This window comes from Hyperolius riggenbachi, chromosome 7, assembly GCF_040937935.1.
Source record: "Hyperolius riggenbachi isolate aHypRig1 chromosome 7, aHypRig1.pri, whole genome shotgun sequence".
NCBI lineage: Eukaryota > Metazoa > Chordata > Amphibia > Anura > Hyperoliidae > Hyperolius > Hyperolius riggenbachi.
Window position 1 is genome coordinate 291,917,585 of NC_090652.1, and position 26,748 is coordinate 291,944,332.

The following is a 26,748-nucleotide window of genomic DNA, read 5'->3' on the forward strand; positions in this document are numbered from 1 at the left end:
TTGAGAGGCATGTCCCCAGACACATCTTCAGATAACCGAGTGGCACTCATAAACTGATGCCGAGACAAGTCAATCTGGGCCTGACATCGGCTGAATACGCATCAGACCCATAACACAATAACACAGGTAGCGTAGCGTCTAAGATTAGACAGGAGCTTTGCATTCTTATCAGCAGAGATATAGAGGAGGAAAAGCCATTGATAGATAAGAACAGGAGGTGCTCAACCGGGGGTCACCAAAATAGCATCCTACTACACCCGTGAGCAGGGTCACACCCCTCCCAAACATGTGTCCCTTTGTGTAAACCAAATCACCAGCACAGGCAGCTGTGACAGCCCTTAAAGTGACAGCCCTTAAAGTAAACCTACCACATCCTCCGCCAACATAAACCAAAGCTTACTACAGTAGAGGCCCGGTTATTCAGCACTGATGGGGATTGGGTGATGCCAGATAACTGCTTTTCTGGTTGCTTGAAACTCAATGTTAAAATAGGCCTGGCTAATACAGTACTACACCCCACTCTATATACATACCATGTATTACATTTTAAAATACAGTGATTTAACCATTTCACAACTGAGGGGTTTTACCCCTGAAACACCAGCGCTATTTTTACCTTTCAGCGCTGCCTCCATTGTAGTATTTATGTACTATGATTGGTTATTGGGGACTGGAGAGTCTCCATAACCAATCATTGTACTGCAGAGCCGGGGTGTGTGTGCGCGCGCGGGTCGCGGGGGCGCGCGATCGCGCGCTGCACATTTGTTTACATTACATTGTTTTGAATGAAGACGGCTTTTGTTTAAAGCCGTCTTCATTCTACTGGCAATCGGCGAGGCTAATTGGATTTAGGAACGCTCGTTCCTAACATCCAATTAGTCACCTGCTGTGCGGGCTGGCTGGAGTGTGCGCGAGAGTTCCCCGCCCACTCCCAGCAAGTAAATAAACAAGTGCGCCTTTCTCCGTCCCTGGGGGTGAAGCGGTGCGCAGAGGGACGGAGAAATTTAGCACTGGGGGGGTGAAGTGGTTAAGGTATATTAACATTGGAAGAGCCGTAGAACCCAGTCTTTAAAGTGAACTTTAAAGTGTACCAGAGACGGTACACTATCAATTTATACTTACCTGGAGCTTCCTCTAGCCCCATAAGCACTGTGGCTTCCCTCGCCGTCCTCCTCAGCCCTTCCGCTCTGGCGCTACGACTCCCGGTAATCCGTTCAGTCGCCACCAGTAGATGCCTTCTGCGCATGCACGACTTGGCTGTGCTCCCGACCCGTGGAGCGTTCTGCATGGAACGCTCCAGAGGGTAGGAGTGCGCCCCCGGCAAAGCCACGCATGCGCAGAAGGATGTGACTCTCCGGGCTTACCAGGAGTCATAGCAGCATAATGGAAGGGATGAGTACGGTGGTACTTACGGGGCTGGAGGAAGCCAAGGTAAGTATAAATTAGCACTAGTGAACCATTTCTGGTTCACTTTAAAGTGAATCCGGGGTGAACTTTTACTCATTGCATAATAGTGTTCCTTTCCTATTGCTTACAGGGCATTCCTCAAGCCAAATACTTGTTTTTGTTTTAATACTCTAATTCCCTATAAACTAAATAAACCACGCCCACAGCTTTTCAGAGAGCATTGGCAGTAGCAAGGACTCATGGGAGGCGTTACTAGCCATTGATTTCAGAGGCAGAGGGGAGGAGGGAGGATTAGATTTTTTTTCACAGGCTGAGTGCTCAAGATACAGATAAGCCTGCCTCTGTTTAATGTTTACAAACAACATGGCTGCTGTCATTGTATCACAGGAAGAAATAATCATATTCTATTAAAGCTGTTTGCAGCTAGATTTGCTGTGTAAACTATCTAAACTTTAGATAAGATATATAGACAAGTTACTTGTTCGTTTTTCTTGTCGGATCCACTTTAAGACAGAGCTGCAATTCTGTTCTTTCCAAAATGCAGCTCTTTCCAGGCCTGCCAACCTGCACTCTAGATTTACAGGCCCTTTAAAATATAAACAGCGCACTATGAAGGAACTACGCCGTCTGTAGAAGATCAATCAGCTTCCATTTCTCTTTGAAGCTGAACTGCAGGTCTTGCACGTTCCTCTCCAGAGCTGGATGCCTCTCTTTGCTGCTTGTACAAAAAGCGCTTGAAGAGCACCATTTTGGGTTGAACAAAACATCAAATGTAGTTCTAAAAGACTTAAAGGACAACAACGCTTTAACAGAGGCGACTAATCAACGCCACAAATAATCAACATTACTTGTATTGTGCTGCTTTAAGCCAGTGAGAATCCAGCGCAACCCAACTTTACAGTCCCCTGCAGCAAAGTCTCGTCAGCACTCTGAGCCGCCTGTCTAGCTAATGAGATATAAGCACGGATGTTGACAAAAATCATATGGAACTCAGGAAGGACTCAGATGTTAACTTTGTGTACCCGAGGCAACATATAAAACGGTGTATGTACAGTGCAAAACACAAATAACCAGGCTGTTTATGCTGCCTGAAAGAGTTAATTTTCAGGCATGAAAGGGACAGCTGTCTTGCCGGGGAAGATAGTAAACATCGCTGATAAGCAAATTACAGCCATAACAGTTTTCCTGAATGAATTCAACTTCTTAGTGCTGGGAAAGATTAAATAAAAGGGTCAATAGTTAATGCATTTTCACTCAGGGACACAATAGGCTGCCACTGAGCAGAGACCACAAAACATTCAATCTACTTTGTAAATGTTGAAAGGGAACCTAAACTGACAGGGATATGAATGTTTCCTTTTAAACAATACCAGTTGTTTGGCATTCCTGCTGATCTCTTTGGCTGCGGTAGTGGCTGAATCACACACCTGAAACAAGCATGCAGCTAATCCAGTCTGACTGGAGTCAGAGCACCTGATCTGCATGCTTGTTCAGGGGCTGTGGCTAAAAGCATTAGAGACACAGGATCAGCAGGAGAGTCAGGCAACTGGTATTATTTTAAAAGGAAAAATCCATATCTTCAGTTTAGGCCCCCTTTAAATATACAATAAACAAATTAACCCTTTGCATACTTGAGGGAGTGCACTGGATTAAAACCCTGGCCACAAGGGTCCGTGACAAGAAAAGAAACATATCCAGACACATCACCTGTAGTTAGGACATTTAAATAATTAAGGAAAGAGAGGCGCTAAAGGGGGTGTGACCAGAAAATAGCAAAAAACAAATTAAAGGGGTTCTGTGGGGTATAAAAAAAAACAAAAACAAAGTCACTTACCTGGGGCTTCCACCGACCCCCTGCAGCTATTAAGTCCCACACAGTCACTGAAGCCCCCTTCATTTGTCACTGCCGGTGACCTGCTTATTATTTGTCTAACTAGACGAATAGCTCTGCGGATGCACAGCCGTGGCCGCGTGTGTCCCTCGCTGCGCAGAACGAAGTTTTCTTGTACTGTGCCTGCGCAGTAAGTTCCCGATGACGTGCACGGCCGCGCAGCCGCAGTGCTATTCGTCTATTAAGACAAATAATTACCAGGTCACCGGCAGCAACGAACTGAGGGGGGCTTCAGTGACGGCGTGGGACTTAATAGCTGCAGGGGGCCGGTAGAAGCTCCAGGTAAGTAACACTTTTGTTTTTTGTTTTATACCCCACATAACCCCTTTAACCCTTTGCAAACTCATGCAAATGTTCAAACAAATGCATTCACAGATTCACTCATCCAGGCACCACTGTTCACCCTACAGCTAAGTTAAAAGCCAGGCCTTAGTTCACAAAAGAATGCATTCCCATGTGTCATCACCTACACTGCCAAAATCTAAGGAACTCACATCCAGTGAGAAACTGTTTACGAGGAAGAAATCTGAGGGCAGAATCAGAGTATCAAGAAGCAGCAGAAGACAATCTAAAACATATCTTTAAAAAAAAAAAAAAAAAAAAAGTCCCCCTCCTTGCCTACATTGCTTCAGCTTTGCTTAGGCCTCTTTTACATTAGACAACGTGTGCAGGAGTCGTTCTCCTGCACGAGTTGAATAGCCTGCGGCGTGTCATCGGGAATCTGCGGTGCGACGCAATCAGCGGTGGTAGCTATTAATTGAACCCGACAGGAAACGGCCGGCTCCCAGCGTTTCAACGATCCAGGGTGTGGCGAACCGCAATGCACCGAAACGCAGCGTTGGTGTGAAAGGTAAAATGAAAGTCTATGGACTTTCATTTTACCATGGTTAACGCAAAGAATTGCTTTTGTGTTGAAACGCATGAAAAGGGCTCTGATGTGAGCCCTTATGGTTGTCACCATAGAAATAAATTTGCACCACTCAGTGGGCCAGATTTACTAAGGACGTCTGGAGGAAGCAGACACTGAGGAAAAGTGAATCTCATAATCCTGGCCTCGATCCAATAAACTTGCAAGCTATCGGGTGTCAAGCATTTCCAGAACTAGCTACACAGTGTGGATAACAAATGCATACCTGTAGTTAAAATGATTGTGTGATATATTCTAGGTCTTGCACGGTTACAATCGAGGAGTATTGTCACACACATATAAGGTTGCAGGCGTTTGCAGCTCCATAAAGGATTTGTAGGTGGTTTGATTTATGCTCGTGAAAATGTAAACATTTCAGTAGAGAGCTACTGGCCAAACACTCTGGCCAAACACTCAACACATCACTGCCCCGGCCGGCAGGTTGCGGTGCTCCAAGGCTACCCCCCCTCCCCTTTACTCAGGAATTTGTAGTCTGATATAAGTGTTTACTTATGGCAATACAGTTGGCCAGGTGCCCTAGCACTGACTGAACAATGGAACACCAGGGAACGTTGGTCAGGATTACTGCAGTCTAGAAATGGGGAAAATCACAGAAGAAATCTCAGAGGAAACTGAATATTCCAGCCATTAAAGAGACTAACATCAAAAAGATTAACTGGGGGGTACTGACCTCGGATGGGGAAAGGACATCAGTATTGGCTTCAGAAAGAAGGAACCAAGATGGCAAATGCCAGGAACAGAATTCTCTTTATTTACTATATAAAATTAAATAAAAACCTGGACAGTACAATACATCTGTTATGCAAGTAGAATAAGTACTTATCTACATATGTGTGTTTTTCCTGGCATAGTATGTCTGACCCTGCTGCTTTAAAAAAAAAAAAAAAAGGACCTGATCCTCTGCCTCTAATACTTTTAGCCATAGACCCTGAACAAGCATGAAGCCAAATAGATCAGCAGGGCTGCTAGGCAACTGGTATGGTTTAAAAGGAAAATATGACAGCCTCCATATTCCTCTCACTACAGTTGTCCTTTAAAGAGAACCTGTACTGAGTAAAAATATTTAAAATAAACACGAGGTAACTTCAAATGAACATTACATAGTTACCTTGCCATCAGTTCCTCTCAGAAGCTCACCATTTTTTTCTGACTATAATCCCTTCCAGTTCTGACAAAATTTTGTCAGATCTGAAATATATCAGTTGCCGTCAGTAAAATATCAGTTGCTGTCAGTTATAGCTGAGAGGAAAACTCAAGTACCAGGTAATGTCCATGTTTCCCTATGGCTCAAGTGGGCGATGTTACAGTTTAACAGTGTGCTGACCAGGAAGCGGTTATGGGTAATGGCCATTTTCAAAATGGACGGAAAATTCCCTTGATCACAGTGGACAAACAGGACGCGGGACAGGAGAAAGACACTGAGGAGTAGACTACATGGAAGGCAAGTATGACTTGTGTATGCTTATTTTGACTTAATTTTCAGTTCAGGTTTTCTTTAAGGCTGCCTACTGTCCAAAGAACTCACCTTGTAGTCACATGGGCACAGAGTGTCCGCTCGGCTGGCTGTAGCTAGATCTTCCTGCTGAATGATTGCGTACCAAGCCTTCAGGTTAGGACGGCCCCCTAGAGAGAGTTTCAATAGCAATTTATGCTTTATGGTGGCCACTAATGATCCAATCTTACCAAATCTATGTGGTATAAGGGTAAAGTGAGTAAATATACTGAATGGATACTTCAGGCAGTTACGGTATATTATATTACATAGAAATGGTAAGATTGGATGAAAAAGATTGCATCATTAGTGGCCAGCTTTAGAATCTCTCACGATTCCAAAAGCACTTAGTTACCGATTGGCTATGGAGTGGGCCCTCAACAGCATTTGCGATCGCGGACCATTTTCTGAATCGCCAAGATACTGCCTTTTGTTATTTCAGAAGGATCGCGATCTGGCCCTCATTTGCTTGAATGAAATACCTCCGGATCAATTGCTGCAGTGAATCATTTTTTGCAATTGAACCGGAATGGTATTCAAGGCAACGAGAGTCAAAATCCCGATCATGCTGACATTGCAGCAAAATACGCAGTACTTTTGGGGTTGGGAAACAGAGCGCAAATTCCGAATCGCTATTCGCAGACGCAAATGAGCCCCTGGTCTCAGACTAATGTGGGGGGTGGTCAGGCAGCTAATGCTTGCTGAGGACATGAAGAGGTATAAAACAGTGCTGCAGGCTAATGTCCTGTTTTTATCTGGCAAAAAAACGTATATTTTTTTTATTCAATTTTGTATTTTTAATACACCTAACTTAAAGGGGAACTGCAGTAAGAATGAATAAAATTGCTTTTTTTTTTTACAATATTCATTTATATATTATTTAGTCAGCGTTTGCCCATTGTAAAATCTTTCCACTCTCATTTACATTCTGAATAGTATCTTTGGTGGTGACCGCTTTAGTTCTGCCTGGTGATCTGTACGGAATGTTTATTACTGACCGTTCTATGCACAGAGGGAGATACTGGTTGCTTGGCAGTTGGAAACTGCTGTCTGTGAACCTTGTTGCATTGTGGGAAATAACAGCTAACTGTCAGGACCATGGTCATGACATCACACTGTGGGAGGGGTTTCCCCACAACATCAGCCATACAGACCCTACTGATTTATTTGAGAAAAAGGTAAAGGTGGGTTCTCATGGGAAAGGGGGTATTCAGCTACTGATTGGGATGAAGTCCAATCCTTAAAGAGAATCTGCATTGTTAAAATCACTCAAAAGTAAACATACCAGTGCGTTAGGGGACATCTATTACCCTCTGTCACAATTTCGCCGCCCCCCGCCGCATTAAAAGTGGTTAAAAACAGTTTTAAAAAGTTTGTTTGTAAACAAACAAAATGGCCACCAAAACAGGAAGTAGGTTGATGTACAGTATGTCCACACATAGAAAATACATCCATACACAAGCAGGCTGTATACAGCCTTCCTTTTGAATCTCAAGAGATCATTTGTGTGTTTCTTTCCCCCATGCACTGAAGTTTCAGGCTGCTCTTTTCTTCCTGCAAACAGCTTTGCCCTTGTTTGTAATTCCTCAGTATGTAAAAGCCCAGCCAGCTCAGAGGATGATTTATCCAGCTTGTAAAAGATAAGAGAGAAGCTGCTCTAATCCTAAATAATACACAGGCAGAGTGCAGAGAGGGGCCAGAAGGGGGAGTTCATAGCAGAACCACAACACTGAAGAACTTGGCAGCCTTCCAGACACAGGCCGACAAGTCTGACAGGGGAAAGATACATTGATTTATTACAGAGACTGTCATAGTAGAAAGTGCTGCAGTAAGCCAGAACACATTAGAATAGCTTTTGGAACTTGGATGATAAAAAACAGGATGCAATTTTTGTTACGGAGTCTCTTTAAAGTTCCTCTTTAAGAATTTTTTTTTTTCTGTATGCAAAATAAACACATTCTGCGATAATGAAAAAGGAGTTTGGCATCCGCTCAGTAAGTGACAGGTTTCCTTTGTTGAGTTTTCTGGGCAGGAATTCTATCAGCGGCGGGTCTCAGCAGCTCGCTGCCTGCTGCTAACAATGCTTGACCGCATCTCCCCCCCCCCCCCCCCCGTCCCCTGCAATCATAGCCAGGTAATGGGTGCTGCAGAGGCCAACCACAATGCCAGCCTCTGGCCCGCCGTCATTCATTTCCCTGATGGATGGGATACATGAACAGTGACACCCAGACACATTTACTATGGAAAAACTCTGACACCAGCTAAACCCCCAGAGACCCAGTGTGGTAATATTGCATCACATTTAAGGCTACAAAAATAAACCCTCCCCCATTCTCTTCTTTTTACAACCTCATGTACATTACTAATAGGTCCTATGGTGGAATGGGGGAGGGTTTATTTTTGTAGCCTTAAACGTGATGTTGTAATATTACAACACTGGGTCTCTGGGGGTTAAAGTGAACCAGACACGAAGCACCCTCATGTATTTTACCATATGTATCAGTGGGAACATTAGAGAAAAATACCTATCCTGCTCTCTGTTTCATCCTTCACTGCTCAGCCTGCTTGTTATCAGCCCTGATAAAATCCCAGACTGAGCAGTCTGGCGTTGCTCAGGAATCGTAGCTGAGTCTGTCTTCTCTGATGTCTTTTCAAGCCCAAGCCTGCCCCCTTGTGGCTCTGCTATAATGATTCCTGAGCGAAGCCAAGTGAATCTCTGGTTCACTTTAAAAAGGTAAATGTCACAATACACCATGATGGAATCTGTGACCATCATTGAAGGACAGGCTGTACAGAGACCTCTTCACAAGAAGGTTTTACTTATCCGGTTTCTGTTGTACTTTATAAAATGAAAAAGTACTAGTATTGGTGAGGTTTATGCCGTGATTGTGCTGTGTATTGTACTACTCATATCCAAGCTCCCCACTGATCTCCATTTTGTACTATGGTGGAAATATTATTTTAGTATTTATATAGCACCGACATCTTCCGCAGCGCTGTACAGAGTATATTGTCTTGTCACTCACTGTCCCTCAGAGGGGCTCAAAGTCTAATCCCTACCATAGTCATATGTCTATGTATCTTGTAGTCAAGTGTATGTATCCTAGTCTAGGGACAATTTTAGGAGGAAGCCAATTAACTTAACTATGTTTTTGGGGATGTGCCCGAAGGAAACCCACGCAGACACGGGGAGAACATACAAGCGAGTGAGGAATATATACTGTATTTTTCAAAATATAAAGACCCTCCAGACTATAAGACGCACCTATTTGAGGACAAAAACCAGGGGGGGGGGGGGGGGAAATACTAAGCCAGGGGCATCTACTGGTCCTCCACCCCCAAATTATTGTGTTGGCCTTGTACCTCGTGTACCCCTTTTACTTCTTGTGTTCTCCATGTGTTCGACACCATGTCCCTTTGTGTCCTTTATTGCCCCCCCTCATGTCCTTTTCCATGCCCCTTGTTGCCCCTGTGTCCCCCGGAGGGGGGGGAAGCATCAGTCCTTGGTGACCTCAAAACCCCAAATAAGACCTCTTTCATGCTGGGTACTGTAATCCGTGCAATAGAAAAGTCTAGGATGTGGAGGGGGATGTCCTAAAACTTTGAATAGCATTCTCACTGTAGGGTGATCATTTGTGCTGCAGGTTGTCAAGCGAGCTGAAGAGGTAGTTTTGGTTACAGTATTCTTAGCCTGCTCTTCACCTTGGTGAGGTTGTGTACCTGCAGGGGAATTTAGCACTGGCTGCCCATTTGTTACATGAACAGCGCCTGCTAGCTTGAGGCTGAACTCTACCACCTTGACGTTAGCCCTCTTACCTATGAGCTGACTACTACCGCAAGCTGCTTTTTTCCCCAGGTCCGGGCTCCTGGCGGTCACACAGCTATGCAGAATATCCTGGTGTCGCTACTAGCCAAACTACCTGCGGCTAGTTTGTGTTTCAAAACCTCTAATTTTCGAATCATTAGCCTTTCCCCTCAGGGTGCGAGGTTCAGGAAATACCGGCAGAACTTGAAAAACTAGAATATCGTGCAAAAGTTAATTTATGTCTTTAATTCTGAACCAGACTGAGAGACCATTTAAAAAGGTTTAGGAAGCCTTTGTTGGGGTTTTGGATGAATTAGCTGATTAGAGTCCGACATACTCAGCCTAGAATATTGCTGTCCTAAAAGTTAGGATACAGTGGCTTGCAAAAGTATTCGGCCCCCTTGAAGTTTTCCACATTTTGTCACATTACTGCATCATGAATCAATTGTATTGGAATTCCACGTGAAAGACCAATACAAAGTGGTGTACACGTGAGAAGTGGAAGGACTATAGTACATGATTCCAAATTTTTTTTTTTTTACAAATAAATAACTGCAAAGTGGCATGTGCGTAATTATTCAGCCCCCTTTGGTCTGAGTGCAGTCAGTTACCCATAGACATTGCCTGGTGAGTGCTAAAGGGGCTGGATGGTGTAATGGTTAAGGGCTCTGCCTCTGACGCAGGAGACCCGGGTTCGAATCTCGGCTCTGCCTGTTCAGTAAGCCAGCACCTATTCAGTAGGAGACCTTGGACAAGACTCACTAACACTGCTATACTGCCCATAGAGCGTGCCCTAGTGGCTGCTGCTCTGGCGCTTTGAGTCCGCCAGGAGAAAAGCGCAATATAAATGTTATTTGTCTTGTCTCGTCTTGTCTAAAGACTAAATAGAGTGCACCTGTGTGTAATCTAATGTCAGTACAAATACAGCTGCTCTGTGACGGCCTCAGAGGTTGTCTGAGAGAATATTGTGAGCAACAACACTGTGAAGTCCAAAGAGCACACCAGACAGGTCAGGGATCAAGTTATTGAGAAATTTAAAAGGACACTTAGGCTACAAAAAGATTTCCAAAGCCTTGAACGTCCCACGGAGCACTGTTCAAGTGATCATTCAGAAATGGGAGTATGGCACAACTGTAAACCTGCGCAAAAAGGTGGATCAGCGCATCACCAGGCCGCCTCCGAATGGCCTCCGATCAGAGATGCGCTGAGCCCCCCCAGAGACTGCAAACGCACCTTGAACCCAAACAGAGGCTCTGCATATACACCAAAAGCAAAGCTGTTAAGTGGGAGCGGCTGACCAAAAATGAATTAAATTAGTACGGTACATAGCAAGGAAATGAACAGCGCTACTTAAAAACAGATGAGTGCCTACCTGCAAAAGAGTGCAAGCCCCACTTATGGGATAAAATACACACTGAGCATACACATGACCTGTCTACCACTGGAGGATGTTGGTTTCCTCTATAGGACAACTATTAGTCGTGCACTGTACAAAGTTGGCCTTTATGGAAGAATGGCAAGAAGAAAGCCTTTGTTAACAGAAAAGCATAAGAAGTCCCGTTTGCAGTTTGCCACAAGCCATGTGGGGGACACAGCAAATATGTGGAAGAAGGTGCTCTGGTCAGAGGAGACCAAAACTGAACTTTTTGGCCAAAATGCAAAACGCTATGTATGGCGGAAAACTAACACTGCACATCACTCTGAACACACCATACACACTGTCAAATATGGTGGTGGCAGCATCATGCTCTGGGGGTGCTTCTCTTCAGCAGGGGCCGGGAAGCTGGTCAGAGTTGATGGGAAGATGGATGGAGCCAAATACAGGGCAATCTTGGAAGAAAACCTCTTGGAGTCTGCAAAAGACTTGAGACTGGGGCGGAGGTTCACCTTTCAGCAGGACAACGACCCTAAACATAAAGCTAGGTCAACAATGGAATAGTTTAAAACAAAACATATCCATGTGTTAGAATGGCCCAAAGTCCAGATCTAAATTCAATCGAGAATCTGTGGCAAGATCTGAAAACTGCTGTTCACAAACGCTGTCCATCTAATCTGACTGAGCTGGAGCGGTTTTGCAAAGAAGAATGGGCAATGATTTCAGTCTCTAGATGTGTAAAGCTGGTAGAGACATACCCTAAAAGACTGGCAGCTGTAATTGCAGCAAAAGGTGGTTCTACAAAGTATTGACTCAGGGGGCCGAATAATTATGCACACCCCACTTTGCAGTTATTTATTTGTAAAAAAAAAGTGTTTGGAATGATGTATGATTTTCGTTCCACTTCTCACATGTACACCACTTTGTATTGGTCTTTCACGTGGAATTCCAATAAAATTGATGCATGTTTGTGGCAGTAATGTGACAAAATGTGGAAAACTTCAAGGGGGCTGAATATTTTTGCAAGCCACTGTATATTCTAATGGTAGCCATACATCTAGAGATTCTGATTCAATCGACAAAGCGATCGACTTTATTATGCAAAGATTAGCCCAAGCCAGAAGTGGATTGTAAAATGTGTATATACTGTATAGCCAACTACTTGTAACAGGTGGATGGAAGTGCCCAGGTAAACACAACAGTCGGAAACAAAGTTCAGAAAGGGAGGAGGTGATTGACTTCTATGAATTCTTTTGAATTAACTTTAAAGACAGCAATTTCTCAGGTGTTATCAGCTTCTTCACGTCAACAGAAAAAGCGAGCTGTATGGCTAGGGTAATCAAGAATGAGCGATTCAACTGCTGGTGTTCAAGACTTAACCTCCCTGGCGGTCTATTAAGATCGCCAGGGCGGCTGCGGAAGGGTTTTTTTTTAATTAAAAAAAAAAAAAACTGTTGCATGAAAGCCCACTAGAGGGCGCTCCGGAAGCGTCATTCTGATCGCCTCTGGCGACCAGAATAAACAAGGAAGGCCGCAATGAGCAGCCTTCCTTGTTTTGCTTAAATCGTCGCCACAGCGACGAGCAGAGTGACGTCATGGACGTCAGCCGACGTCCTGACGTCAGCCGCCTCTGATCCAGCCCTTAGCGCTGGCCGGAACTTTTGTTCCGGCTGCGCAGGGCTCGGTGCGGCTGGAGGGACCCTCTTTCGCCGCTGCTCGCGGTGGATCGCCGCACAGTGGCGGCAATCAGGCAGCACACGCGGCTGGCAAAGTGCCGGCTGCGTGTGCTGCTTTTTATTTGATGAAAATCAGCCCAGCAGGGCCTGAGCGGCGACCTCCGGCGGTGATGGACGGATATATTCGTCCATACCGCTGAAGAGGTTAATTTGAATATACCACAGCCCAAAAGTATCCAAAGTTTACCTTTCTCTGCGAAAACAAAGGTTTCATCAATTAAAATTTGTGGTAAAAACTCGGTCACGTGACTCGCAACTTCACTGACCAGAGAGGAGGCTCAATTTCAAATTCCATCAGACAACCAGCAGTTCTTAATACACTATTTTTTTTCCGGCAGATGATGGCTTGATAGATCATTTCTGATAGATCTGATTGGATTTTCGATCGTTCTTCTCAACAATTTGTATAGAAGTGATCAGAAAATCGTTCAGAAAAAAAAATTTTGAAATCAGATTGAACCTGTTGGAAATTATCTATCGAGCCATCGATGTGCCAAAAAAAATAAATAAAATAAAACTCGCCCTGTTATCTCAGCATTAAGAATTGCTGGTTGTCTGATGGACATGGTGAAATTGAGCCAAATTCGTTGTGTATTGCCAGCATTACGTACACTTGAAGGGAAACCTATAAGGAGGCTGCTATATTCAACTCTTATTACACAATACTTGGCAAACTGCTGATCCCTTTGGCTGCAGTAGTGTCTACATTGTACACCTGAAATAAGCATGAGGCTAATTCAGACAGAAACAGGTTATCTGCATGCTTGTTCAGGGTCTATACTATATAGACTCTATAGCTTAATGTATTGGAGGCAGAGGATCAGCAGAACACTTACTTCAGGTGTCTAAGATATGAGGTGAACATTTTAATTTTGATAGCTTGGAAGAATACAAAAATTGAAACCAGAGAGCCCAATATAGTGTAGTATGTCACGATAAATGGAGTATAACAAAACAATAACGAGTAATATACTCACAAGTCTGGGTTACCACAAAGGCAACCACTGGATGTGCCGGCGGGGAGCGTCACATCGTGCTGCCCGTTCGTCAGCCCTTGCTACTGGAAGCAGTTGGGGGCTGCTCTTCCGGGTTAGACACTCATCCACGCTGGCACCCAGCAGCTTTATAACACCCCAACTAGCCGCAACACCCTCTTACAGTAGGCGCCGGACCCTCAAACTGATACAGCCGTGGTAAGTACTGACACTTCAGGCTTTCCCTTTTTTTTCATCCATTTTTTGTTGCACTCAGTACTGAAAAAGCAATGCTCTATCATTATTGCTTCTTTGGAAGCATTAGGTATCTGCACTCTGCACTTTAGTCCACGATTTGTACGGTTATAATTCATTAGTCTAATCAAGTTTTATAGCAAGTGAGTCTACCCATTCATGCAATTTTATACATGTCCTGGCAGATTACTTATCTACTTGCGATTTTGAAGTAATAGTGTCGACTATTTAACTACGGTATTTATTGGTCCACTTATGATATCACCCTGTCTTCAGGTGCTTTATAGGTGTTTATATCAGTTTATTGTCCACAGATAGTTGGTCGTTCTATTCAGACATAATCCTGCTTGTCTGCTGTTTCTGTTTATATAGCGTAACATGCCCTTATGCGATTCAGGGGCATAGTTGTTATGTGAATGCAACCTATTCTATGTAAGATCTATGTATATTTTGAAAATAATTATGGACTTCTCTGAGGTTTACAATTTTTACAATCTATGTACCTAGCGTCCTTTGGTATATTGAGTGTTTTTTTCTGTTTTTGTCTCTTAGTGTATCTCCAACACTGATTGCCTGATGAAGCGGGCTCTTCACCCATGAAACACGTTGCATGCCTGGAGATTTTATAATAAATTATATTGTCTATATATAACGACTCATTGGCTAGTCATTATATACCTGAGGGTGGTAACCACCAACCCCCCTCCTCCTCAAACTGATTTTAATCGTTTTATTCTAATTTGGCGCCTCGGTCATTACCAATTATTTTAATTTTGATGCTAGGTGACCAATGTACCTCATACACTCATACTATTCCTGCACTTTTTCAACAGTTTATATTAATAACTACTCATCCTAATTACCATCCTTATAAATGCGTCGTCATTTGCCAAAACCATGTTTATGAGCCCTTCAGATTTCCTGCCTGTCATACCAAAACTGCAGGATCGTACTTTAGGCACTTTTAGACTATAGCCCCATGTAAATGACTAAAGAATGGATCACACCTCAGCCTACTGAGGTCAACTTAAAGTGAATCTGTACTCTAAAATTCTTACAATAAAAAGCATACCATTCTATTCATTATGTTCTCCAGGGCCCCTCTGTGCTGTTTCTGCCACTCCCTGCTGTGATCCTGGCTTGAAATTGCCAGTTTTAGGCAGTGTTTACAAACAAAAGACATGGCTGCTAACCAGAGTGTGATAGGCTGAGAGGAGAGCTTGGAGAGTGTGTGTAAAGCTTCTGCCTATCACAAGCAGTGCTGCACATTCCACACATTCCAGCCTAAGCCCGACAGAGCCGACAGAGGAAAGATGATTAGATATATTAGAGAGACAGTGCAACAAGAAAAGGCTACAGTAAGCCAGACCACATTAGAACAGGTATAGGAATGTATAGGATAGAAGAAATAAGGCTCAAAATGTTGTTACAGAGTCTCTTTAAACCTAGCTGAGAATTAGACAAGAGAACATTTACATAAGTCACTTTTCTCCTGTCAAACTCAATGCGCTAGAGATGCATTTAGAGGGAGCTGTTCTGATGGCCACTGCTCCCCTGTTCTCCGCTGACATCCCTCTTTCTCAAATCGGCAATCGTGACGTCATGGGCATACGCAGAGCGCTCCTGGCCACTGTAGGACGCGAGCAGCCGGGCCGACATCTGCGCAGTAATAGCAACTCCCGGCGACCTGGAAGAAGCTGCGAGGGGATTTAGGTGACGTCAGTGAAGAACGGGGGGGTTCACGCGGTGGGCATCAGCACAGCTCCCCTGAATGCCTGATTCCCCCATTTCTACAACTTTTTTCACTTCTGGCAACTTTATCCAGCCACACGAATTAGGGGAGCGCTTGTATCTATAGAGTAAGAAATGCTCTCACTTTCAGGAAATTGTGGGTGCAAGTTTATCCTGTAAACCACAGAAGTAAATTCTCAGCTCTATGAGAAACCAAACTGCATTTTTGAGTCTTCAAAAAAAGAGGAACTGTAACAAATCATTGAACTTCATCCCAATCAGTAGCTGATACCCCCTTTCCCATGAGAAATCTTTACCTTTTCTTAACTAGAACCTCAGGGGAGGGTCTGTGTAACTGATATTATAGTGAAACCCCTACCACAGTGTGATGTCATGACCAAGTTCCTGACAGTTTGCAGTCTGTGAACCTTGTTGCATTGTGGGAAATAACAGCCTTTTCCAACTGCCAATCAAGCAATATCTCCTTCTGTGCATAGAACTCTCAGTAACGAACATTCCATACAGATCACCTGGCAAGACTTGCAAGATGTCACCACCAGTAATTCAGTTCAGAATGTAAATCAGGGAGAGGAAAGATTTTACAATGGGCAAACACTGATTTAAGGTGGCCACACACCATACAATTTTTTAAATATCTGTTCAATTTAAGAATTGCAATCAATTTTTCTGACTAATTGTAACATTTCTTAAATATGACCAATGTACCACACACGTATGTTCAATTTTTCCCCAATTATGATAAAAATGATTGGAAACTGACAATTTCTAGGGTGTGTATATTAATAAATTGACAGATTACACACACCATACAATCTTAAGAAAGATTGAAGAAAAATATCTGGCATTCCGGAAGAAAAGGGGAAATTCGATCTGATTTTTCAGTCGAATGAAAAAGAAAAGCCTTCGATCTTTTCGGGAGATCTGTTTTTATCGAATTGCCGTAAAATCGGATCATTTTATTGTATAGTGTGTGGCCACCTTAAATAATCTATAAAGCACAATTGTGCGTACACAAATCCAATTTTGATTGGCCAATTTAGACACTTCCACAAAGTATGTTAACTCCCAAAATGTCCTTGCAGCTTCATAGAAGTGGTTAACATCAAACCAAGTGGCTCCTAACATCAACTGTTAATAATAACACATTTAATCATTTATTATTGATCACTTCACTGGATTAAATGGTGATTGTCAATATTTGCTGTTACTTCCGCTTTTAAGATAACAGTCCGTGCGTTGCGTGGATGACTTATCTCACAGCTTTACGTAGCTTAAAGGGGAACTGAAGAGATAGGTATACGGAGGCTGCCATGTTTATTTCCTTTTAAAGTGAGTGTTTACCATTTTAAAAATAAAAAAGTCGGATACTCACCTAAGGAGAGGGAAGGCTCGGTCCTAATGAGCCTTCCCCCTCTTCTCCCGGTGCCCGGTCCCGCGCAGGATCCCCCGTGGCAGTATTCGACCAGTTCGGTCAAATACTGCCACTTCCGCATGCCGAAGGGAGCTTTCGGAAGCCTTCGGGAGCACTCGGGCTCCCGAAGACGGGCCGCTCCATACTACGCATGCGCGAGCGCCTTCTATGACGCACTCGCGCGTACGTAGTATGGAGCGGCCCGTCTTCGGAAGCCCGAGTGCTCCCGAAGACCTCCGAAGTCCCTGCGGCGGCGGACGCGAACGGGGGAGCCAGCGCAGCACCGAGGGCACCGGGAGAGGAGAGGGAAGGCTCATTAGGACCGAGCCTTCCCTCTCCTTAGGTGAGTATCCGACTATTTTATTTTTAAAATGGTAAACACTGGCTTTAAGCAATACCGGTTACCTGACAGCCCTGCTGATCCTCTGCCTCTAATACTATTAGCCATAGCCCCTGAACAAGCATGCAGCAGATCAGGTGTTTCAGACTTTAAAGTCAGAGCTGACAAGACTAGCTGCATGCTTGTTTCTGGTGTTATTTAGATACTACTGCAGAGAAATAAACCAGCAGGGCTGCCAGGCAACTGGTATTGATTAAAAGGAAATATGGCAGCCTCCGTATACCTCTTACTTCAGTTCCCCTTTAAAGCGACAATCTTCACCTTTAACGCAGAATAAGCAATCCTACAGCTCTGTGTGTGGATATGCTTGGGCCACATTTTCAAGCTTAGAGGTAAGGGTTTTTTTTTCGCATGTGGTTTAACATGCACTAAGTGTGTACTTGTGTGTTAGGAACTAAGCATACAAAAATCGAAAAAATAAAAATAAAAAAAACCTCCCCCCATAAACAGACTGACAAGACAGACAAACAGTCTGTTTATGCCTTGACAAAGGGGATCACTCTGACCCCGAAATGATCGTCTGCTTAGACGACCTATTGATGTCTTATGTGTGTGCATGAGGAACAATAAAAAGTAAGACGAAACCCCCGCGGCAATGTATAAATGTATGTTGTGCGTGTGCGCGCATTTATACATTACCTGTCCGCTGCATTTATACATTACCATCTCGCCGGGTTCCGCATACACGATGGCGGCGCATAGCGTCTGACGCTATGCGCCGCTAGCATGTATGCGGCTGTTACCCGGCTAGATGGACAGACACCGCGTGGAGGCCCGACACCGGACAGGTAATGTATAAATGCACTACACACTACACACATTTATACATTTCGGGGGCAGCGGCCGGGTGGATGCAGCCGGCTCAGCCGATTCCCTGATGATTTCATGCTGAAATCAGACAGGAATCGGCCTGTAGTGTATGGGCAGATTCGACCAAGAGATACATTTATCTCTAATCAGATTAGAAATAAATTTGTCTCTTGGTTGAATCTGCCTATAATCTTCTAATGTTTGGCCAGGGCTGTGGAGTCGGTACAAAAATCTTCCGACTCCAGACTCCTCAGTTTCTGAAACCACGACTCGACTCCGGGTACCCAAAATTGCTCAGACTCAGACTCCTCGACTCCTTAGTCTAATAAGTGCATGGCCAGCTTTATGTTACGCAATGAAGACTGTGCGGGAGATGCCTTTATGGCACAGATATGAGTCTTATACTGTTTCCAGTACAGAAAGAAATAAGGGCCCGTTTCCACTAGAGCGAATTTGCATCCTTTTTTTGCACGCTGATTCGCATAGCTAATAACAGTCAGTCAATGGGCCTGTTTCCACTTGTCAGGAAAACTGAGCAAAATTTCTGTGCAGGAAAAATCTGCACAGCAGAGCTATCAGAATTTGCACACCGCTAGGCTAGTGTGACATTTGCATGTAATGTATTTAATAGGAAATGTGCATGCGTTTTCGCTATGTGAATTTTCCTTGCGAATTCGCATACGTTTTCGTGTAAAATCAATGTAAAAGCACAGGCACTGACGTGGTTAAAATCGCATACTTACAAAAATTCACGAAACCGCATGAAAATTCGCATACAAATTTGCATCCGCATGCGAATTCGTTTATGCGTTTTCCGCAAAGAAATCTCGCCGCACTAGTGGAAACGGGCCCTTAACCACTTCGCATCCAGACCTTTTTTTCCCACTTATGGACCAGAGCAGTTTTGACAGTTTAGCTATGTCATTTAATCAGAAATAACTTTATCCCTACATATGAAACAGAAATGAAATATATATTGTTTTTTCAAGACAAACTAGGCTTTCATTGTATGCCATTTTTTTTTTTCAATCGAACAATTTTGTTTTCTATGAATTTTAATGGGAAAACAAGGAAAAAAATTAGAAAAACATTTTCTCAGTGTTACCAATTCCAGTTTAAAAATAAAAAGTGCTACTGTAGATAAACACCACAAATTTTGTTTGGCTATTCTTACCGCTTATCACAAAACTTAGATTATGTTCCTGTCACAATTTATGGTGAAGATATTTGATTCCGAAATAATGCTACATTTTCCACTATGAAATGAGAAAGTATTTTTAATAGTAAAAATCAATCTCATTAGCTCAGGAAACATATATACCCGTTCACCAATTAGTGCTGCATCAGTTAGGCCTAGTGCACACCAGAGCGTTTCGGCTGCGGTTTGCGATCCGCATGCGGGTGCGGATCCGCTTGGGTAATATATTTCAATGGGCTGGTGCACACCAGAGCGGGAGGCGTTTTGCAGAAACGCATACTACCGGGCTGCTGCAGATTTTGTATTGCGGAGGCGTTTCTGCCTCAATGTTAAGTATAGGAAAAACGGCACTTCAGAGCGGTTTTGCAGGCGTTTTTTGTTACAGAAGCTGTTCAGTAACAGCTTTACTGTAACAATACATAAAATCTACTACACCAAAAACGCTTCACAAAACCGCACAATGCTAGCTGAAACGCTACATAAAAATAAGAAAAAGCGTTTCAAAATCTGCTAGCATTTTGCGGATCTGCTAGCGTTTTTTGGTGTGCACCAGGCCATAGTGCCAGAAATGTGCACAGGAGCAAGCCCAATCCTGCACAGCACTGCTTCTGCTACAAGACGTATATCTACCGACTTGTGGATAAAGTGGTTAATAAACTTCACTTCTATGCAAAAGAGCTTTCTCTGAGCACTCCGACTAATTAAGTCTAAGAGCAGTGCTGTTTTCTGAAGCACTTCTACATCAAAGGTTACAGGTCATCTCCTCCATGGGTTTTAACTATCATCTGTATGCAGATGACACCCAGATCTACCTCCACACCCGATATATCCACCACTACCATCAGCCACCTCCTCCTGGATGTCCACTAGGTTCCTGAAACTAAATCTAGACAAAACGGAATTTATGATCTTCCCACCCCAGCCATCCACGAACCTCCCAGATGTGCATGTCACTGTTAACCACACTACCATTCGCCCTACCTCTCAAGCCCGCTGTCTGGGTGTCACCCTGGACTCCGCACTCCTTCACTTCCCACATCCAAAACCTCACAAAGTCCTGCAACTTCCACCTTCGTAACATCTGTAAGATTCACCCTTTCCTGACCTCTGCCACCACCAAACTCCTCATCCATGCCCTCATAATTTCCCGCCTTGACTACTGCAATGCCCTGCTGTCTGGTCTCCCTATGACCCGAACAGCGCCACTGCAGTCCATCATGAATGCGGCAGCCAGAATTATCCACTGCTCCCATCGCTCCACCATGGCAGATCCCCTCCTAGAATCCCTCCATTGGCTTCCTATCCAGTCCAGAATCAGATTCAAGATACTGTGTCTGACCTACAAATCTGTCCACAAAACCTGTCCAACCTACATTTCCGATCTTACTCATAGGTACACACCTAGCCGCTCACTCCGCTCTTCCAATGAACTTCGCCTAACCGCCCCCCGCATCACCCAGTCCCATGCACGCCTCCAGGACTTCTCAAGAGCTGCCCCAACACTATGGAACTCCCTACCTCCACCCATTAGGGCAGCCCCCTCCTTCAACATCTTCAAGAAAGCCCTCAAAACTCACCTTTTCACTCTGGCCTACTACCCCCCTCACAAGTGCTCTAAACCTACAGCTGAACTCTGGCCCCCTACCATTCGTGTCCTTACCTCTCCCTCTAGATTGTAAGCCTTTGGGCAGGGTCCTCCTCCTTGTGTGTCCTACCTGACCATGCACCTCCATTACTGTAAACCCATGCTATGCATCTGAGTGAACCCAACTTGCCTAATTTCCATGCTCCATCCAGTGACTGACTAAGCATTACCTTGTACTCATACTGTGCTGCGTGATCTGGTTTTCTTGTATTCCTGTATTGTCTTATTGCTGTATGTCACCCCTAAATATTGTCTGTAACCTAAACTAATGTCCAGCGCAGCGTAATGTTGGCGCTTTATAAATACCATAAATAAAAAAATAAATAATAAATAAATCAAAGAAACCATGAAAGCCAACTTCAGATAACATTTTACTGCAGACGAGTTCAAAGCTCGTTAGCTCTGCTCTGTTTCATAGTTTAAAATGCAGAGTGTAGTTTGTAAACTGCAAATATTAGAGAATGATGCAATGTTATAAAAAAAAAAAATATATAAGACTTTTCTTTGCTACTAATATTCTGTTGATTATCCGTACTACACATACAATTCGTTATAAGTTTTTTTGGATTTTTTTTAGCTTCAGTGTCACTTTAACCCTTTGGGGACCGCTGATGGTAAATCCTACTCCGCACTTCTGGCTGTCTAAGCCTGATGCCGCGTAAGATTTATGCCGCCTGCCGTTTCCGCTCCCAATGCGATTGTGCACCCCGAGAGGAGATTAAGGTGTCATGACAGCTGCCATCGAGATTGGCTCCTGATCATGTGATCTCTACGATCGCCGGCGGATCGTAGTGATCACCATTAGAGCTGCGATGGTCTGATGGGAAGGAGAGGATCCACTCGCCTTCCTATCGTTCCCCCGGCAATCAGCACTCCCCTCCGCTCTGCCCAGCATCTCTGCTCACTCTGACTTAAGTGTCGGGTCACGGCTTGATAACGTCTTTGAGGCGCAACCCGGAACTGAGAGTCAGTGTGAGTAGGGATGCCGGCCAGAGCGAAAGGGGCTAGAGCTGCTCATTGCAGGACCCAGGAAGGTGAGTAAAGGCTGCTGACTGTCTGCCCCTCCCCCCCAAACGCGCCCTTCACCCATCCCCCGCATGTGAAATGGCCTGGTCCTCAAAGGGAACCCGAGGTGAGAATAATTCGGAGGCTGCCATATTTATTTCCTTTTAAGCAATACCAGTTGCCTGGCGGCCCTGCTGGTCCTCTGCCTCTAATACTTTCAACCATAGACCCTGAACAAGCATGTAGCAGATCAGGGGTTTCTGACAATATTGTCAGAACTGACAAGATTAGCTGCATGCTTGTTTCGGGTGTTATTCAGTTCACTTCTGCAGCCAAATAGATCAGCAGGGCTGCCAGGCAACTAGTATTGTTTAAAAGGAAATAAATATGGCAGCCTCCATATACCTCTCACCTCGGGTTCACTTTAAGGGGGGGTAGGCAAAAGGTTAAGTTCCTCTTTTAATTGAAAAAAATGCATTTCTAAAACAGATACAGTTTGTTTTGTTTTAATAATTTGGAAAATTTTATCCCACAAACCAAGATATTCAGATTTTCTAATTCATGCCGTTCTGCATGAGTCTTTTATGCCTTTCAGAAACATTTTCCTACAAGATAGAAAGAGTCCTCCTGGCAGGTAGACGATCGCCATGTAGGTTATTACAGGAGACCTTCACAGTGTGTCAGCAGGTCAGACACAGAAACATTTCCAATTTGTACAGTGGAAAGTGTTTTTTGCCCTTCGAAAGTTACCAGCTGTAGGCGGTTTGAACATTGCGGCCAGCTGGTTGATTCACTTTTTTTCAAGTAGTCTGGAAATAGGCAGAGAACTTCAAGGGTAGTATTGTCATATTGGCTCCAAAGAAGCTACTTGAAAGCCCAGGGCGTATAAAAATGAACAGGGAAAAACAAAATCTAGAAAACCATTTAGACATAATCCATCATGTAAAGTGCCTCCAAGAGCATAAATGAGTCTTTAGCAGAGTGAGAAAGCATTTAATAAGCTAGAGAAATACCTTTATTCAAAGATTGACTGTAATAACTACAGGCATTTCCTGATTTAAGGGCCTGAGCCCACTAACGCAGTTGCATGCAGTTGTGTGCGCTTTTCAGCATCTGTAACATTGATGTGTTGCTGAAAAGCGGACACAACTGCGTTAGTGGGCTCAGGCCCTAACAGATACGGACGGTAATCCCGGCGCAATAACGACACATCCATAATAAAAGATGGAGACTGCAGAGAGCCTTCTGCAGCTGTGTGGGACAGAGAGGGTGCCCTAGTGGCACAGGGAAGGGGGTCAGTGGCGAAAGGAGTGGGCAGCGAAGGACAAGAGAGGCCCGGAGGGTGACTCTGTGGGGACAGTGTTCCAACTTACATTCAAACCTAACTTAAAGAGTTCATACAGTGATATACATATTTTTTTTCAATGTAGTTTTTATTGTCCTCTGCCTTTCCCCTAAAAAGGTCATTGATCTTAAACCGCACTCGCCTGTCCCATGCCTGAAGCCTGTTGAGAAGCCAGGAGCTCTGAGGCCACCTTCGTATGTATTGCATGGCCATCCCCCAGCTCTGCGGCCACCTATCAGGCTGTGACTGCAGAGCTGGGGGCGGGCCATGCCAACACAAGTGGGGGTGGACTCCAGACTTTGGCAGGCTCTTGGCAAAAAAAAAAAAAAAAAAAACTGCCCAGGGCAAAAAGGCGAGTTATTCACCAGTTTGATTGTAGACACCCTGTTAGGGTGTCAAAGCCTACATTATCAGCACCTCAATTACACTGGAGGTACGCTTTAAAGCCCCATAAAACACAGCAGCGGTCTTTTAGGCTCTCACAACTTTTCCTATGAAACACCTAAAAAATAAAAATCTTTTGCGATTGTTCAAGCAGCTGATAAGACTGATAAGAAGTCAATCCAAATCTTAAATTGAATTCTTATCAGTATTAGCAGCTTGAACAATAGCAAGAGATTTTTTTTTAGGTGTTTCACAAGAAAAGTTGTGAGAGCCTAAAGGTGCTTACATGCACTACGGAAGCCAACGACGGGTCCGTCAGACCCTCCCGCTGGGCAAACTTTAAGCCGACAGTAGTGCGTGTGTACGCGCTGTCGACGGACTGATAAGGCTGAAAGTCCGCCCAGCCAGAGGGTCTGACGGACCAGTCGTTGGCTTCCGTAGTGCGTGTAAGCACCTTTATGCTGGGAATACACTGTGCGTTTTTAAGCCATTTAGATGGCTCGATTGAACCTAATTGGCGCAGGTGTGCAGCAGGGACATAAGGGGTTAGTTACCCATAATTCTGCCGTCGCCTAGTATTCCAAACAGCTTGCACGCGTCTTATTGGTCACGTTCCAAGCCTCACACCACGCACTTCCTCCTTCCGGCTGAAAGGAGGAAGTGCGCCAGTGTGAGGCTTGCAACACGACCAATAGGATGCGTGCAAGCTGTTTGGAACGCAGGGCGACAATTAACCCTCATTTAAATCAAGAGTAATCACTCGTGAGAGCATTCGGTGAGCATCCCTGGCCCTTACATACAGGACAAAACCTGGCCAAACTTACAACCATTAGCTAACAAATGTAAATTTAAAAACAACCCTTTAAGCAAGAATAGAATCTGACAGAGGATCGTTTCAGCACACAGCTCAGCCTCCCATATGAAAGCCTTTACTGACCCATCACTTTTTCCTGGTTAGCTATGCATTAAGGCGTGCACTACCACATTATTAACTCCTCTGCCTTCTTGTAATCACTCGTTATGCCCTTAGGCTCCTCTCACACTACATCTGTTGCAGAACAATTCTATATGACAACTCTTTGCCCATACATTTCTATGGGGCTGTTCACAGTACTGCGGCGTAACTGTTCGCATTATACTAACTCGCTGCATGCAGGCATTGTATTGATGTGTATGGTATAACGCACAGGGCTGTGGAGTCGGAGTCGAGGATTCTGATCAATTCTGGGTACCCGGAGTCGGAGATTTCATAAACTGAGTAGTCTGATGATTTGTGTAGAAAATCCACAGCCTTGGTAAGTATTAGGCTAAGGAGTCGGAGTCGAGGAGTCAGAGCCGGAGCCATTTAGGGTAAGCGGAGTTGGCGTCGGAGTATTCATAAACTGAGGAGTCTGAGTCGGAAGATTTTTGTACCAACTCCACAGCCCTGATAACGCATGAATTGCCCATTGCAGTACACACACACACACACACACACACACACACACACACACACAGCGCAGTGTGTGAATACATCCTCAGGCTGTGTTCCCACTTGAGCGGAGAATGCTAAACGGACAGTAAAAATAGAGCTGTTCACACTTGTCACACTGCAAAGGATCCGCGGGGTCCATTGCGGTAAGTGGGCCGCACTTATGTGCGGTCCCCGACAATCTTGGCCAGGCGGATGCGTTCCCACATACAGACTATGGGGGTAACGCATCTTCCCCGGGCTACAGCCGGACCATCGGAGCAGACCCGCTCCCGCTGCCCACAAGTGCTTCACACAAAGCTGTACATTTCCGGTCTAGTCTAGTCCTGTCCATTTTGCATCAGTTTTCTAATCAGTTTTACCTGACTGGACCGGAAATGTACACCTGTTAAGGGGCCCATACATTTAACGATTTTCCCGCCGTTATACAGCAGATTCGATCACTGTGATCAAATCTGATGTGAAATCGTTGCGCAAACGCTGGCCGAACGATCGATTTCCGTCGATTAGAGAGGGATCTCTCTGTTGGTCGATCTGATGGCAAACTGACCAGCGTATGGCTACCTTTAGACTGTTCCCACTTGAGTGGAGAACTGACATTTTTTGTCCATTCTATAAATTCTATTCTATTTTTGTCTTATTTTAGAAATAGGAGCCGCTCACACGTCACACTGCAACGTGGCAATTTCACAAACGATAGTAAACAATGATGAACATGCGCAACATCAGTCAAATTGGATGGTAGGAGGCGCCCAATTGAAGAAGATATGTGAATATATAACACTTTTTTTTTTTTAAGAATTAGAGGATATTTCATAACAGGATTGAATATAATTTCATTTATTAATTGCGAACAGCACAGGTCACAGGTATTTTACAAAAAAACAGGTTATATAAAAAAAAAACGGTTTTAAAGAGACACTGAAGTGAAAAAAAAAATTATGATATTATGATTTGTATGTGTAGTACAGCTAAGAAATAAAACATTAAGATCAGATACATCAGTGTAATTGTTTCCAGTACAGGAAGAGTTAAGAAACTCCAGTTATCTCTATACAAAAAAAGCCATTAAGCTCTACGACTTTCAAAGTCATGGAGAGGGCTGCCTTCTGACTTTTATTATCTCAACTGTAAGTGAACTAATTTCTTTTTCTCTGCCAGAGGAGAGGTCATTAGTTCACAGACTGCTCTGAAAGAATCATTTTGAATGCTGAGTGTTGTGTAATCTGCACATATTAGAGAATGATGCAATGTTAGAAAACACACTATAATTTATTATATATTATATATATTTTTTCGCTTCAGTGTCTCTTTAAAGAGTCATATTTACATATCTTCTTCAATTGGGGGTCTCCTACCATCCAAATGTACCCACTATACACTACCTAGTAGGGCATTTGTCCTCGTTTATATAGCGAGCCGAATATTTTTTCACTTGGAGCTGCGACCAAGACCTTTCAAGAA

The 26,748-nt window shown here is 44.0% G+C and overlaps 1 protein-coding gene across 3 annotated transcripts in view; it reads right to left on the bottom strand.

The window, feature by feature from the left end:
• The window catches only part of MGAT5 (alpha-1,6-mannosylglycoprotein 6-beta-N-acetylglucosaminyltransferase), a 236,132-nt gene that overhangs the window by 184,192 nt on the left and 25,192 nt on the right, over nucleotides 1–26,748 (bottom strand). The window contains exon 1 of one of the 3 annotated variants that reach the window (XM_068245940.1): nucleotides 5,335–5,379. The exons of the other annotated variants lie outside the window; for them this stretch is intronic. The gene's annotated coding sequence lies outside the window, so the exon portion shown is untranslated. Of the gene's footprint in view, nucleotides 1–5,334; nucleotides 5,380–26,748 lie in introns of those variants that run through there. 3 annotated transcript variants of the gene reach the window in all.